Source organism: Gorilla gorilla, chromosome 7, assembly GCF_029281585.2.
Source record: "Gorilla gorilla gorilla isolate KB3781 chromosome 7, NHGRI_mGorGor1-v2.1_pri, whole genome shotgun sequence".
NCBI lineage: Eukaryota > Metazoa > Chordata > Mammalia > Primates > Hominidae > Gorilla > Gorilla gorilla.
This window is the reverse complement of record NC_073231.2, coordinates 126,747,545-126,761,542: the sequence shown is the minus strand read 5'-3', so window position 1 is coordinate 126,761,542 and position 13,998 is coordinate 126,747,545.

Sequence of the window (13,998 nt, the reverse complement as noted above, 5' to 3'; positions counted from 1 at the left end):
TATGTACTCAATGTTTAGCTCCCATTTATAAGTGAGAATATAAACTATTTGATTTTCTGTTCCTTAGGATAATAGTCTCCAGCTGCATCCTTGTTGCTGCAAAGGACATGATCTTATTCTTTTTTATGGCTGCATAATATTCCATAGTGTATACATACCATATTTGCTTTATCCAGTCTACCGTTGAGAGGCATTTAGGTTGATTCAATGTCTTTGTTATTGTAAATAGTGCTGTGTTGAACATGAGATGCATGTTCTTTATGATAGAATGATTTATAGTTCTTCGGGTATATACTCAATCATGGGATTGCTGAGTTGAATGGTAATTCTGCTTTGAGTCCTTTGAGAAATTGCCAAACTGCTTTCCACAATGGCTGAACTAATTTACACTCCCACCAGCAGTGTATAAGTGTTCCCTTTTCTTTGCAAGCTCACCAGCATCTGCTACTTGATGACTTTTTAATAATAGTCATTCTGACTGGTGTGAGATGGTATCTCATTGTGGTTTTGATTTGAATTTCTCTAATGATTAGTGAGGTTGAGCATTTTTTCATATGCTTGTTGGTTGTATGTATGTCCTCTTTTGAAAGGGGTATGTTCATATTCTTTGCCCACTTTTTAATGGAGTTGTTTGTTTTTTCTTGTTAATTTGTTCAAATTCCTTGTTGATTCTGATTATTAGACCTTTGTCAGATGCAAGGTTTGCAGATATTTCCTCCCATCTGTAGACTGTTTACTCTGTTGATACTTTCTTTTACTATGCAGAAGCTCTTTAGTTTAATTATGTCCCATTTGTTAATTTTTGTTTTTGTCACAATTGCTTTTGGCATCTTCATCATGAAATCTTTGCCAAGTCAATAGGGCTTTTCAAAGTGCTTAAAGACTTACAGAAGTGTCCAAATTTGGGCTTACATATTCAAGAACCACATTTTACATGGAGTGATGAGATGTGAGGGTCTAAACCCATATTAACCTGACTCATAAATCAATGATTAATCAATTAATCAATGATTAATTAATCAGTGTCAAATTACTAATTTACATTGAGAAAACTTAACTTTTAGCACTCAAAAATGCTTAGCCTAATTTCTGACTCACAGTAGGCATGCAACCATATTTGCTGACTATGCATAATATTTAGTCAACTCAACAAATATTTAATGAGCATACGCTGTGATCCAGGCACTGAACTTAGCATGGGGGATACAGTGGTAAGTAAATCTGTCATATCATGATCCGGCAAGCCTCTTTAATGGAAAAGTCTCTATGGGAACTTGATAAAAATAAAAAAGTTTGCATGTTGCATATAGAACCAGAGGAAAGAGAATCTGATGATCTTAATAAATAATTTTATTATCTGCTGGGTATATATATACATCTTTCTACCTTCTTGATCTAAAAAGAGCTGGCACCAGACATTTGGATCATAAATACGGTATTTTATCCTGGGTATGCTCTTTTGCTGCTATCTCTTTACCTTCAAGCAGAGGTCCAACACATTGTCTCCTTATTTCTGCATCTTCCTAAACCTCACCCAATGCTTAGTGCCTACTGGCCATCTAGCACTTTATGAAAAACTATGAAATACTGACCATACATTTCAGACCGAAAGATATGTATGCTAATCAGTGTGAAAGATTTATGAGGATAGCAGCACTTTTGAAATCTTAACTGTCTGTCATTAAACTGGAAAAAAATCCATCACAGAGCTACTAAAACCAGACAGACGCAAGGAAGGACCAGAATGAGTTGTGATTCTACACAGAAATGAAATGGAAAAATAAGACAATGTTATGTGTATACCTGGATCTGTATATCAATATCAATATATGTGCATTCATTTGTTAGGGCTTCTGTAACAACATCATCAACTGGGTGACTTAAGCAACAGAAATCTATCTTCTCACAGTTCCTGAGGCTAGAAATCCAAAATCAAGATATTGGCAAGGTTGTTTCCTTCTGAGGACTGTGAGGGAGAAACTGTTCCACGCCTCCCTCCTGGCTTCTGGTAGTTTGCTGGCAGTCTTTGGCATTCCGTGGCTTACAGGAGCATCATCGCAATCTCTGCCTTCATGTTCACATGGCGTTCTCCCTGGGTGTGTTTGTCTCTATGTTCAAATTGCCCCTTTTTATAAGAATACTCGTTATAGTGGATTAGAGTTCACCCTAATGAGCTCATTTTAAATGATCTCTGTAAAGACCTTATTTCCAAATAAGGTCACATGCTAAGGTACTAGGGGTTAGGGCTTCAACACATCTTTTGTGGGGACACAGTTCAACCCATACAATATGTTTGTCATTCACAGAAGATTTCTGCACAGTAGTCAAGAAAATATAAACAGTGATACTTTCTAGGGTGTTAGACTATGAGATCAGGGGAATTTTATTTTTGGCTTTTCATCTTTGAATACTCTATAAATTTTAACCATGAGTACATAATATTATCTTGATTTTCAAATTACAACCAGTAATGCCTACTTGGGGCTTTCTTCATTATGTTATTGGAAATAGGCAACAGAGCATTTAACAGAAAATGAATAGCTGTCCCAAACATTCCATGTCTGAAACAAGTACTTCAGGGGGAAGCCTAGATTCTGTTTCCAGTGAACAGTGTTTTACTAAGCCATTTAATCTAGGTTGTAAGCTATCTGAGCTGGGACTAGTTTAATCACATTTTGGACACAATGCCCAGTATGTTTTTGGCCATGAATCTGGGCAAAAGGCAATGTCTGTGACCCATTTATGAGTCACCAGATCTTATTGGCTAATGCCAAACAACATCTCTTCTGTTCTTAAAAAGTGGATTAACGTGGAATTTGCTGTCTCTGCTAGCATCCCCCTAAAAGGACTGCAAACATGAAGCTAAGCGTGACGATCAGAGGCGCAGGCTCATTCCTGCTGCACGTGCACTTGGCAGTTTCCTCTAAGTGCTTCTGCAGTGCCATGCCTCCAAGGCCACAAGTGTGCATCCCACAGGGCCCAGCCAAAGAACTTCAGTATGTGCCCTTTATCAGCCCCTTCAAGGCCAATGCCACACAAAATTTATTTCAGATATCTCTCCATTCAGTTCTCACGTCTATAGAGAGGAAAGTCAGCTAATGGAAACCTTTGATTTCAGTGTCAGTATGAGATTGTGTTGAAAGAGGAGTTTTAATGTATAAGTAGAGGGGGCTATTTAATTCATCAATCAACAACTTTTACTTTCTTTAAGCTTTTGCTGAGTAGCTGGCATTGGGGCACCATGTGAGTGCAGCGATTAGTGACAGGGGCATCAGAATCAGAAAGACTTGAGTCTGAGTATTGACTCTGTTAAATACTTGAAGTTGAACCACATGATACTTCTAGCATTAAATCATCCTGAAATATAATTCACTCAAGGCAATTAGAAAGCACATTCTTTCGTAGGATAGCAAAACTAGATTACTATTTTATAAGAAATGAATTCAATGTCATGTTAATAGGAAGAAAACTAATTTCTCATGAAAGAAGAGAAAAGTTTTCTTGAATTAAAATTGTTGTTGTTTTTTTTTCCTGCCCAATACCTTTGAATGTCTACTCAATGATGTGGTCAGTGGCCAGGCTTTTTCTATCTTCTTGCCCCACCATCCTATCACATGACTTTTTCTTCACAGTGGCTGGAGATCTATTGCACCTTTAATTATCACACTTGCTTTTCAAGCAAGAGGAAGGGAGGAGGGTCCAAACCCTTCTACTTAATGAAAACCCCTCTCATCAGTAGTAAGCTTATATATCACTGGGCAGAGCTGTGGCATATCACCACTGCTGGCTAGGCTGTGACTGAGAAAAATGAGTACTTCATCCTCTATCCCCTATGTTAGAGAAAAGCAAAGAAGGTATTTGAGAATCTGTGTTGAGTGAGCCAATCCTTGACCAAGGCAGGGATGGAGGAGAAGATATCAGTTATATAATGAGTTATTTATTTGCAAGTTATGTTTAGCTTCACATTAGGATGAGGAACTAAGATTTAGAGAGGTTACAATTGCCCCAAATTTTGAGATAGGATTAGAGCCTCAGTCATTGTGTCTCCAAAGTTTTTGCATGTAAGAACTTTGCTTGCTTGGAACAAGAATCTAGAGTTTTCCTTTAAGCACCTTTGATAGGAGTAATGTTCTCAATTAAGATATAGAAGTAACAATCAAGTTTGCAGTTGGCAATATACCTCCTTGACTGGCTTTAGGACACGGTGGGAAGAACAATGATTGTTCAAGGTAGAGGCCAGCATACCCTACCAGGCCATTTCAGCTGCTGCTCTCTCAATATGGTAGGCAAATATACATCTATTTTGTAGTCACTGATAAGGTGTCCAATTGGATTTAAGTAACAGTAATTGTCTCCATCTCTTGTATTAGTTGAAATCAACAAGCTAATATACCTTTTATAATCCATTTTTTAAGCTAAAAGCAGAAGGATGTTTGAACTATTTTCTCAAAAAGCAAAAATATACGGTTCTCAGAACTTCTCCAAATAGGTGATCAACAGGGCACTTATCAACTGTGATTGCTAAAGAGACTGATGACAGATGGAGTTAGAAGGGTTTGATTTGGTTTCCAGATACTGTAAACTGTGGATAATCTGATGCACAAAGAGTATGAAGTGTGGAATGTTAAATAAAAAGTAAACCACAAGTGCAAAAGAGTCTTATGTCATTCAGTGGCAAGGTCTTCTGCTTACTCCAATGGCTGGTTATTTAGAAGAAAGATTCATCTTCACAGTGTGTCACCTAATGATTAGGACTGTACCTTGTGGAATATAGAAATGTATCATTTCAAGATAATACCTACCTCTGCATCACAGCACTAGGTGAGTCATTGGCAAAAGCACAGCACTTATGTCCTTGAAAATGAAAACTAAACTGCATGGCATACTGAATAAGGTGTGCAGCTATAGCACTGGGAATGTAACAGAATCAGATAATCAACTTTGGAAATTGAACCACAGCAAATGACTCATTCATTCATTCCACAAACCTTTATTGATCACCTACTGAGCTAATAATCACTGTGACCCTATTTGGAATAACTAGAAAACAGATTAAGGGAGATAATGTCCTGCTTTAGATTGAGGGCCTAGTTAGACCAGGCACCATCTCGCTGATTAATGGCTACCTTGAAAACAAACCTATCTTATCACCCTTCTTGGGAACAAGGGGGAAATGAGCACCCTATGACTTGGAGCATGTAAAACTAATTCTTACTATGACTTTAATGGGTTTTGAAGTCTTAAGAAGCAGGAACCTTTTGTTAAATAATCAAACAATTAAGAGATTTCTGAGAATCACACAGGGCTTATCCCAAAGTAAGCAAAAAGCTATTAGTCACCTACTGGGTTATCCAATTATTTATTCAATATGGTCTTTAAAGTAACCTAATGTGTATGAATTGAACTTTGGGAGATATTACTGGCCATGGGGTATGACCTGGTGACAAATTTTGCTTAGTACTTTGCTGAATGAAGCATTTGAACCAGGCATCACATACATGATTTCTTGTGCCCCAGCACCCATCTTACCCATTAGCAAATTTTGTATTATATTGAAATTGTCTCCTAAACTCTACCATGTGTTCTCTAAGGAGCTGAGAGTGTCCCTTATTCATCTGTGTATACTCAGCAGTTAACATAAAACCTGGTATACAAAAGATTCTCAATTAATTTTTGAAAGTATATGAATATATAAGCCATTTCTTTTTCAAAGGTAAAATTCACAACTGGTTAGGATAATTATGTACATCAGAGGTATATAAATAACTATTCTTAAATTAATAAAAAGACAAAATAAATGGATGAGTAATTTTATTTGAAAACCTGTTTTCTTCTTGGAAACACAAACAAACACACAATCCCTTCATGTGTTCACATCAAGAGGAGAACCAATGCCTAAGTCAGTTTGGGATGCTATATCAGAATACCATAGACCTGGTGGCTCAAACAACAAACATTTATTTCTTAGAGTTCTGGAGACTGGGAATTCCAAGGTCAAGGTGCAGGCAGATGTGATGTCTGGTGTGGGCATCCATCTTGGTTTGCAGACAGCTGTCTTCTTGTTTTCTCACAGAGCAAAGAGCAGAGAGAGAGGAGATATAAGTTCACTTGTGTCTCTTCTTTCATGAGCATCCATACCATCATGAGGGCTCCCATCTTATAATCTAATTACCAACAAAAGCCCCACCTCCTAATACTATCACAGTGGGGTTAGGATTTCCACATATGAATTTTGGGTGCACACAAACATTCAGTCCATAGCAAGCAGTTTTTTAAAATGAAGTCTTAAGTGTGGTCTTTGCTCCCAGGGACCCTAGCCATGTAGGTGTGATTTATAATTCACCCAATGTATAGGACCAAGTCCACAATATTTTGTTCCATTGTTTCATTGCTTATTTATTTGATTTTTATGCAGGTTCACACCATGACAATCAGGTCCTCTCAGTATCTAATAATTGAGTGCTATTTCACACTAATGTCTGATATTCATTTCATTGGGAAGGAAAAATAATTTGTCTTTAGATAAAATTTATACAGAAATAGATTCAGTTACTAATTTAAATTCATGTACCAAAGCACTGAAATAATTTGGCAAAATCATTTCCTCTTCTCTGCAGTTCTTGTATCTCTTTTGTTTTCTTGTGATACTTAATAAACAAGACACCTTCTTGGGAGGCATATTAAAGTGTGCAAAATTTAAATAATAAAGCAAATCCTGGGACACAGCATGTATCATACATTATTCAATTTTTAGAATTTCGACAAATTTTCAGCTATGCCTGAACTTGTGAATCAAAACAACATTCAACTAAGATAGGTGGGTGCTAACAAGGAGGCCCTTTTCTCTTTTCCACTTGGGGAACCTCTCTATTTTGGCAGCAGCAGGACTAATTAAGCCTCATAAGTTATGTGTGGTAGAAACCAGAGACCCCATAGTTCTGATTTATTCGAAGGATAGACCCTCCTCATCCCACAGCCTCTTACTGGATTCTAAGATGCTGCTTTTTGTGCATGCTTCTTTCCTTCGATTAAGACTCCATACAGATCTAAGGTAATTTCATCCAGTAAAATATTAGAGCTTCAAAGGAACTGAAGAATGTTGTTCTATGATAGTCTCAGCAGAAGCTTACAGGAAAAAAAAAGATGTTATCTTAAAGAGATTCATAGAGATAACTTTTGTCTAGTGAAATGAACCCCAGTAAAATTCCCAGGACAGTCAGAAAGGTTTTTAAGAAAAATGAATTAGCAGAAATGCCACTAGCTTGGATTGAAAGGAACAGATACAGATAAAATGAAAAGAGGTCTTTGGCATCCCTGAGAAAACTGCACACCTGAAAATATGGCTACTTTTTACAAAAAAATAAAAATGAAAATAACTCAGAGACAGAGAATAGAGACAAGAGCCTAGAAGGCAGAGCCAACAGCCATAAGGAACTACTCTCAAGTCTTTAGTCCTATTTAAGAAACTACTACCTGTGCCTTGATAATTTTCAGAATGGCTATGGACTAATGATTCCTATATACCTTCTATTTCTCCCTTTATGAACAGGAGATTTTTTTTCCATAAGTTATTGGGGTATTGGGGTACAGGTGGTATTTGGTTACATGAGTAACTTTTTCAGTGGTGATTTGTGAGATTTTGGTGAACCCATCACCCAAGCAGTATACACTGCACCATATTTGTAGTCTTTTATCTCTTGCCCCCTCCCACTTTTTCCCCGAAATCTCCAAAGTTCATTGTGTCATTCTTATGCCTTTACATCCTCATAGCTTAGCTCCCACATATCAGTGAGAATATGCAACGTTTGGTTTTCCATTCCTGAGTTACTTCACTTAGAATAATAGTCTCCAATCTCATCCAGGTCACTGCAAATGTTAATTCGCTCTTTTTTATGGCTGAGTAGTATTTCATCATATATATATTTCATCATATATATGTGATATACATATATTTCATCATATATATGTGATATATTTCACATATATATGTGATATATATATATATATCACAGTTTTGTTATCCACTTCATTGATTGATGGGCATTTGTGTTGGTTCCACAATTTAGCAATTGTGAATTTTGCTGCTATAAACCTGCATGTGCAAGTGTCTTTTTCGAATAATGACTTTTTTTTCCTCTAGGTAGATAACCAGTAGTGGGATTGCTGGATCAAATAGTAGTTCTACTTTTAGTTCTTTAAGGAATCTCCACACTGTTTTCCATAATGGCCGTACTAGCTTACATTCTCACCAGCAGTGTAGAAGTGTTCCCTGTTCACTGCATCCACACCAACATCTACTGTTTTTTGATTTTTTGATTATGGCCATTCTCACAGGGAAAAGGTGGTTTTGAATTGTGGTTTTGATTTGCATTTCCCTGATCATTAGTGATGTTGAACAGTTTTTCATATGTTTGTTGGTCATTTGCATATCTTCTTTTGAGAATTGTCTATTCATGTCCTTAGCCCACTTTTCGATGGGATTTTTTTTTCTTACTGATTTGTTTGGGCTTGTTGTAAATCCTGGATGTTAGTCTTTTGTCAGATATATAGATTGTGAAGACTTTCTCCCACTCTGGGTTGTCTGTTTACTCTGCTGACTGTTCCTTTTGCTATGGAAAAGCTCTTTAGTTTAATTAGGTCCTAGCTATGTATCTTTGTTTTTATTGCATTTGCTTTTGGGTTCTTAGTCATGAAATCCTTGCCTAAGCCAATGTCTAGAAGGGTTTTTCCAAGGTTATCTTCTAGAATTTTTATAGTTTCAGGTTTTAAGTCCTTAATCTATCTCGAGTTGATTTTTGTATAAGGTGAGAGATGAGGATCCGGTTTTATTCTCCTACATGTGGCTAGCCAATTATCCCAGCACCATTTATTGAAAAGGGTATTCTTTCCCCACTTTATGTTTTTGTTTGCTTTGTTGAAGATCAGTTGGTTGTATTTAGGTTTATTTCTGGGTTCTCTTTTCTGTTCCATTGGTCTATGTGCCTATTTTTATGCCAGTACCTTGCTGTTCTGGTGACTATGGCATTAAACTATAATTTGAAATCAGGTAGAGTGATGCCTCCAAATTTATTCTTTTTGCTTAGTCTTGCTTTGGCTATTGAGGCTCTTTTTTGGAAAGATGTGAATTTTATAACTGTTTTTTCTAAGTCTGTGAAGAATGATCGTGGTATTTGGTTGGGAATTGCATTGAATCTGTAGATTGCTTTTAGCAGTATGGTCATTTTCACAATATTGATTCTACCCATCCATGAGCATTGGATGTGTTTCCATTTGTTTGTGTCGTGAAAAGAATATGATTTGTAGTTTTCCTTGTAGAGGTCTTTTGACTCCTTTGTTAAGTATATTCCTACGTATTTTTTTTCTTTTTCTTTTTCTTTTTTGCAGCTATTGTAAAAGTGGTTGAGTTCTTGATTCGATTCACTGCTTGGTCGCTGTTGGTGTATAGAAGAATTACTGATACGTGTACATTAATCTCGTGTCCAGAAACTTTGCTGAATTCTTTTATCAGTCCTGGGAGCTTTCTAGAGAAGTCTTTAGGGTTTTCAAGGTAAATGATCATATTGTCAGCAAACAGTGACGGTTTGACTTCCTCTTTACCAATTTGGATGTCCTTTATTTCTTTCTCTTATCTGATTATTCTGGCTAGGACTTCCAGTACTATGTTGAAGAGGAGTGGTGAGAGTGGGCATCCTTGTCTTGTTCCAGTTCTCAGAGGGAATGCTTTCAACTTTTCCCCATTCAGTATTATGTTGGCTGTGGGTTTGTCACAGATGGCTTTTATTACATTCAGGTATGTCCCTTGTATGCCGATTTTTCTGAGAGTTTTAATCATAAAGCAATGCTGGATTTTGTCCAATGTTTTTTCTCCATCTATTGAGATGATCATGTGATTTTTGTTTTTTTTTGTTTGTTTGTTTGTTTTTTTTTTTTTTTTTTTTTTTTTTTTTTTTTTTTTTGAGACGGAGTCTCGCTCTGTCGCCCAGGCTGGAGTGCAGTGGCCCGATCTCGGCTCACTGCAAGCTCCGCCTCCCGGATTCCCGCCATTCTCCTGCCTCAGCCTCCCGCGTAGCTGGGACTACAGGCGCCCGCCACCACGCCCGGCTAATTTTTTGTATTTTTTAGTAGAGACGGGGTTTCACTGTGTTAGCCAGGATGGTCTCGATCTCCTGACCTCGTGATCCGCCCGCCTCGGCCTCCCAAAGTGCTGGGATTACAGGCGTGAGCCACCGCGCCCGGCCGTGATTTTTGTTTTTAATTCTGTTTATGTGGTGTATCACATTTATTGACTTGCATATGTTAAACCATCCCTGCATCCCTGGTATGAAACCCACTTGATCATGGTGGATTACCGTTTTGATATGTTGTTGGATTCAGTTAGCTAGTATTTTGTTAAAGATTTTAGCATCTATGTTCATCAAGGATATTAGTGTGTAGTTTTCTCTTTTGGTTATGCCCTTTCCTGGTTTTGGTATTATGGTCATGCTGGCTTCATAGAATGAATTAGAGAGGGTTCCTTCTTTCTCTATCTTGTGGAATAGTGTCAAAAGGATTGGTACCAATTCTTTGAATGTCTGTTAGATTTCTGCTGTGAATCTGTCTGGTCCTGGACTTTTTTTGTTGGTAATTTTTAAATTACCATTTCAATCTCACTAACTTGTTATTGGTCTGTTCAGGTTATTTAATTCTTCCTGATTTAAGCTAGCAGGGTTTTATCTTTCCAGGAATTTATCCATCTCTTCTAGGTTTTCTAGTTTATGTGCATAAAGGTGTTCATAGTAGGCTCAAATGATCTTTTGTATTTCAGTGCTGTCAGTTGTAATATCTCCTGTTTCATTTCTTAGTGAGGTTATTTGGATTTTCTCTCTGCTTTTCTTGGTTAATTTTGCTCATAGTCTATCAATTTTATTTATCTTTTTAAAGAATCAGTTTTGTTTCATTTATATTTTGTATTTTTTTTTGTTTCAATTTCATTTAGTTCTGCTCTGATCTTGGTTATTTCCTTTCTTCTGCTGGATTTGGGTTTGGTTTGTTCTTGTTTCTCTAGTTCCTTGAGGTGTGACCTTAGATTGTCTGTTTGTGCTCTTTCAGACTTTTTGATGTAGGCATTTAGGGTTATGAACTTTCCTCTTAGCACCACCTTTGCTATATCCCAAAGGTTTTGATAGGTTGTGTCATTATTGTCATTCAGTTCAAAGAATTTTTTAATTTCCATCTTGATTTTTTTTTTGACCCATTGCTCATTCAGGAGCAAGTTATTTAATTTCCATGTATTTGCATGGTTTTGAAGGTTCCTTTCAGAGTTGATTTCCAGTTTTATTCCACTGTGGTCTGAGAGAGTGCTTGATATAATATCAATTTTCTTAAATTTACTGAGGCTCGTTTTATGGCCTATCATATGGTCTATCTTGGAGAAAGTTCCATGTGCTGTTGAATAGAATGTGTATTCTGGGGTTGTTAGATGAAAGGCTCTATATATATCTGTTAAGTCAATTTGTTCCAAGGTATAGTTTAAATCCATTGTTTCTTTGTTGACTTTCTGTCTTGATGACCTGTCTAGTGCTGTCAGTGAAGTATTGAAGTCCCCCACTATTACAGTGTTGCTGTCTATCTCATTTCTTAGGTCTATTAGTAATTGTTTTATCAATTTGGGAGCCCCAGTGTTAGGCGCATATATGTTTAGGATTGTGGTATTTTTTTGTCGGACAAGACGTTTTACTATTATATACTGTCTGTCCCTCTTTGTCTCTTTTAACTGCTCTTGCTTTAAAGTTTGTTTTGTCTGATATAAGAATAGCTACCCCTGCTCGCTTTTGGTGTCCATTTTCACCCCTTTACTTTATGTGAGTCCTTATGTGTTATGTGAGTCTCCTGAAGGCAGCGGAGAGTCGGTTGGTGAGTTCTTCTCCATTCTGCAGTTCTGTATCTTTTAAGTGGCACATTTAGGCCATTTACATTCAATGTTAGTATTGAAATGTGAGGTACTGTTGCTTCCACCATGCTCTTTGTTGCCTGTGTACTTTGGTTTTGTTTTTTTTTTTTTTTTGTTCGTTTTTGCTTTTTAACTTGTATTTTTGTTTTATAGGTCTTGTGTGATTTATGCTTTAAAGAGGCTCTGTTTTCATGTTTCCAGGATTTGTTTCAAGATTTAGAGCTCCTTTTAGCAGTTCTTGTAGTGGTGGTTTGGTAATGGTGAATTCTCTCAGCATTTGTTTTTCTGAAAACAACTGTATCTTTCCTTCATATATGATGCTTAGTTACGCTGGATACAAAATTCTTGGCTGATAATTGTTTTGTTTGAGGACACTGAAGATAGGTCCCGAATCCCTTCAAGCTTGTAGGGTTTCTGCTGAGAAATTTGCTGTTAATCTGATAGGTTTTCCTTTATAAGTTACCTGGTACTTCTGTCTCACAGCTTATAAGATTCTTTCCTTTGTCTTGACTTTGGATAACCTGATGACAATGTGCCTAGGCAAAGATCTTTTTGCGATGAATTTCCCAGGTGTTTTTTATCCTTCTTGTATTCGGAAGTCTAGGTCTCTCACAAGGCTGGGCAAGTTTTCCTTGATTATTCCCCCAAATATGTTTTTCCAGGCTTTTAGAATTATCTTCTTCCTCAGAAGAAGATTATTCTTAGGTTTGGTGGTTTAGCATAATCCCAGACTTCTTTGTGGCTTTGTTCATATTTTCTTATTCTTTTATCTTTGTCTTTGTTGGATTGGTTTAATTAGAAGACCTTGTCTTTGAGCTCGATTTTCTTTCTTCTAGTTATTCAATTCTATTGCTGAGACTTTCCAGAGCACTTTGCATTTCTAAAAGTGTGTCCAAAGTTTCCTGAATTTTTGATCATTTTTTCTTTAAGATATCTATTTCCATGAATATCTCTCCCCTCACTTCTTGTATCATTTTTTGGATTTCTTTGCATTGGGCTTTGCCTGTCTCTGGTCCCTCCCTTATTATCTTAATAACTAACCTCCTGAATTCTTTTTCTGGTAGATCAGGGATTTCTTCTGGGTTTGGATCCATTGGTGGTGAACTAGTGTAATTTTTGGCAGGGTGCTGAAGAGCCTTGTTTTGTTGTATTACCAGGGTTGGTTTTCTGGTTCCTTCTTATTTGGGTAGGTTCTGTCAGAGGGAACATCTAGGGCTGAAGGCTGTTGTTCAGATTCTTTTGGCCCATGGGGTGTTCCCTTCATGTAGTACTCTCCCCCTTTTCCTATGGATGTGGCTTCCTGTGAGCCAAACTGCAGTGATTGTTGTCTCGCTTCTGTATCTAGCCACCCAGCATGTCTCCCTGGCTCTGGGCCGGTACTGGGGGTTGTCTGCACAGATTCCTGTGATGTGAACTGTCTATGTGTCTCTCAGACATGGATACCAGCTCCTTTCCAGTGGAGGTGGCAGAGGGTGCAATGGATTCTGGGAAGGCCCTTAGCTTTGATGGTTTAATGTTCCATTTTTGTGCTGGTTGGTCTCCTGCCAGGAGGTGGTACTTTCCAGAAAGCATCAGCTGTAGTAGTGTGGAGAAGGACTGGTGATGTGCAGGGCCCTAGAACTCCCAAGATTATACGCCATTTATCTTTCACTACCAGGGTGGATAGGGAAAGACCATCAGGTGGGGATGGGGCTAGGCGTGTCTGAGCTCTGACTCTCCTTGGGCATGTCTGGCTGAGGCTGCTGTGGGGTATGGGGGTAAGATTCCCAGGTCACTGGAGTTGTGTAGGGGAGGATTATGGTTGTCTTTGCTGAGTCATGCAGGTTGTCAGGGAAGTGGGGGAAAGCTGCAGTCACAGGCCTCACCCAGCTCCCATGCAATCCAAAAGGCCTTTCTTACTCACACTGTGCCCCTTACCAACAGCCCGGAGTCTGCTTCCAGGTGGAGGGTGATGGGCTTAAAAACTTGCCTGAGGCTATCTGACTCCCAGCTGTGAGAAAAAAGGGCTTTAGTTCTTCCCCAGCCTGTGAAATCTGCATGCCTGATTTGATTTGCCCCCGTCCCCTGGT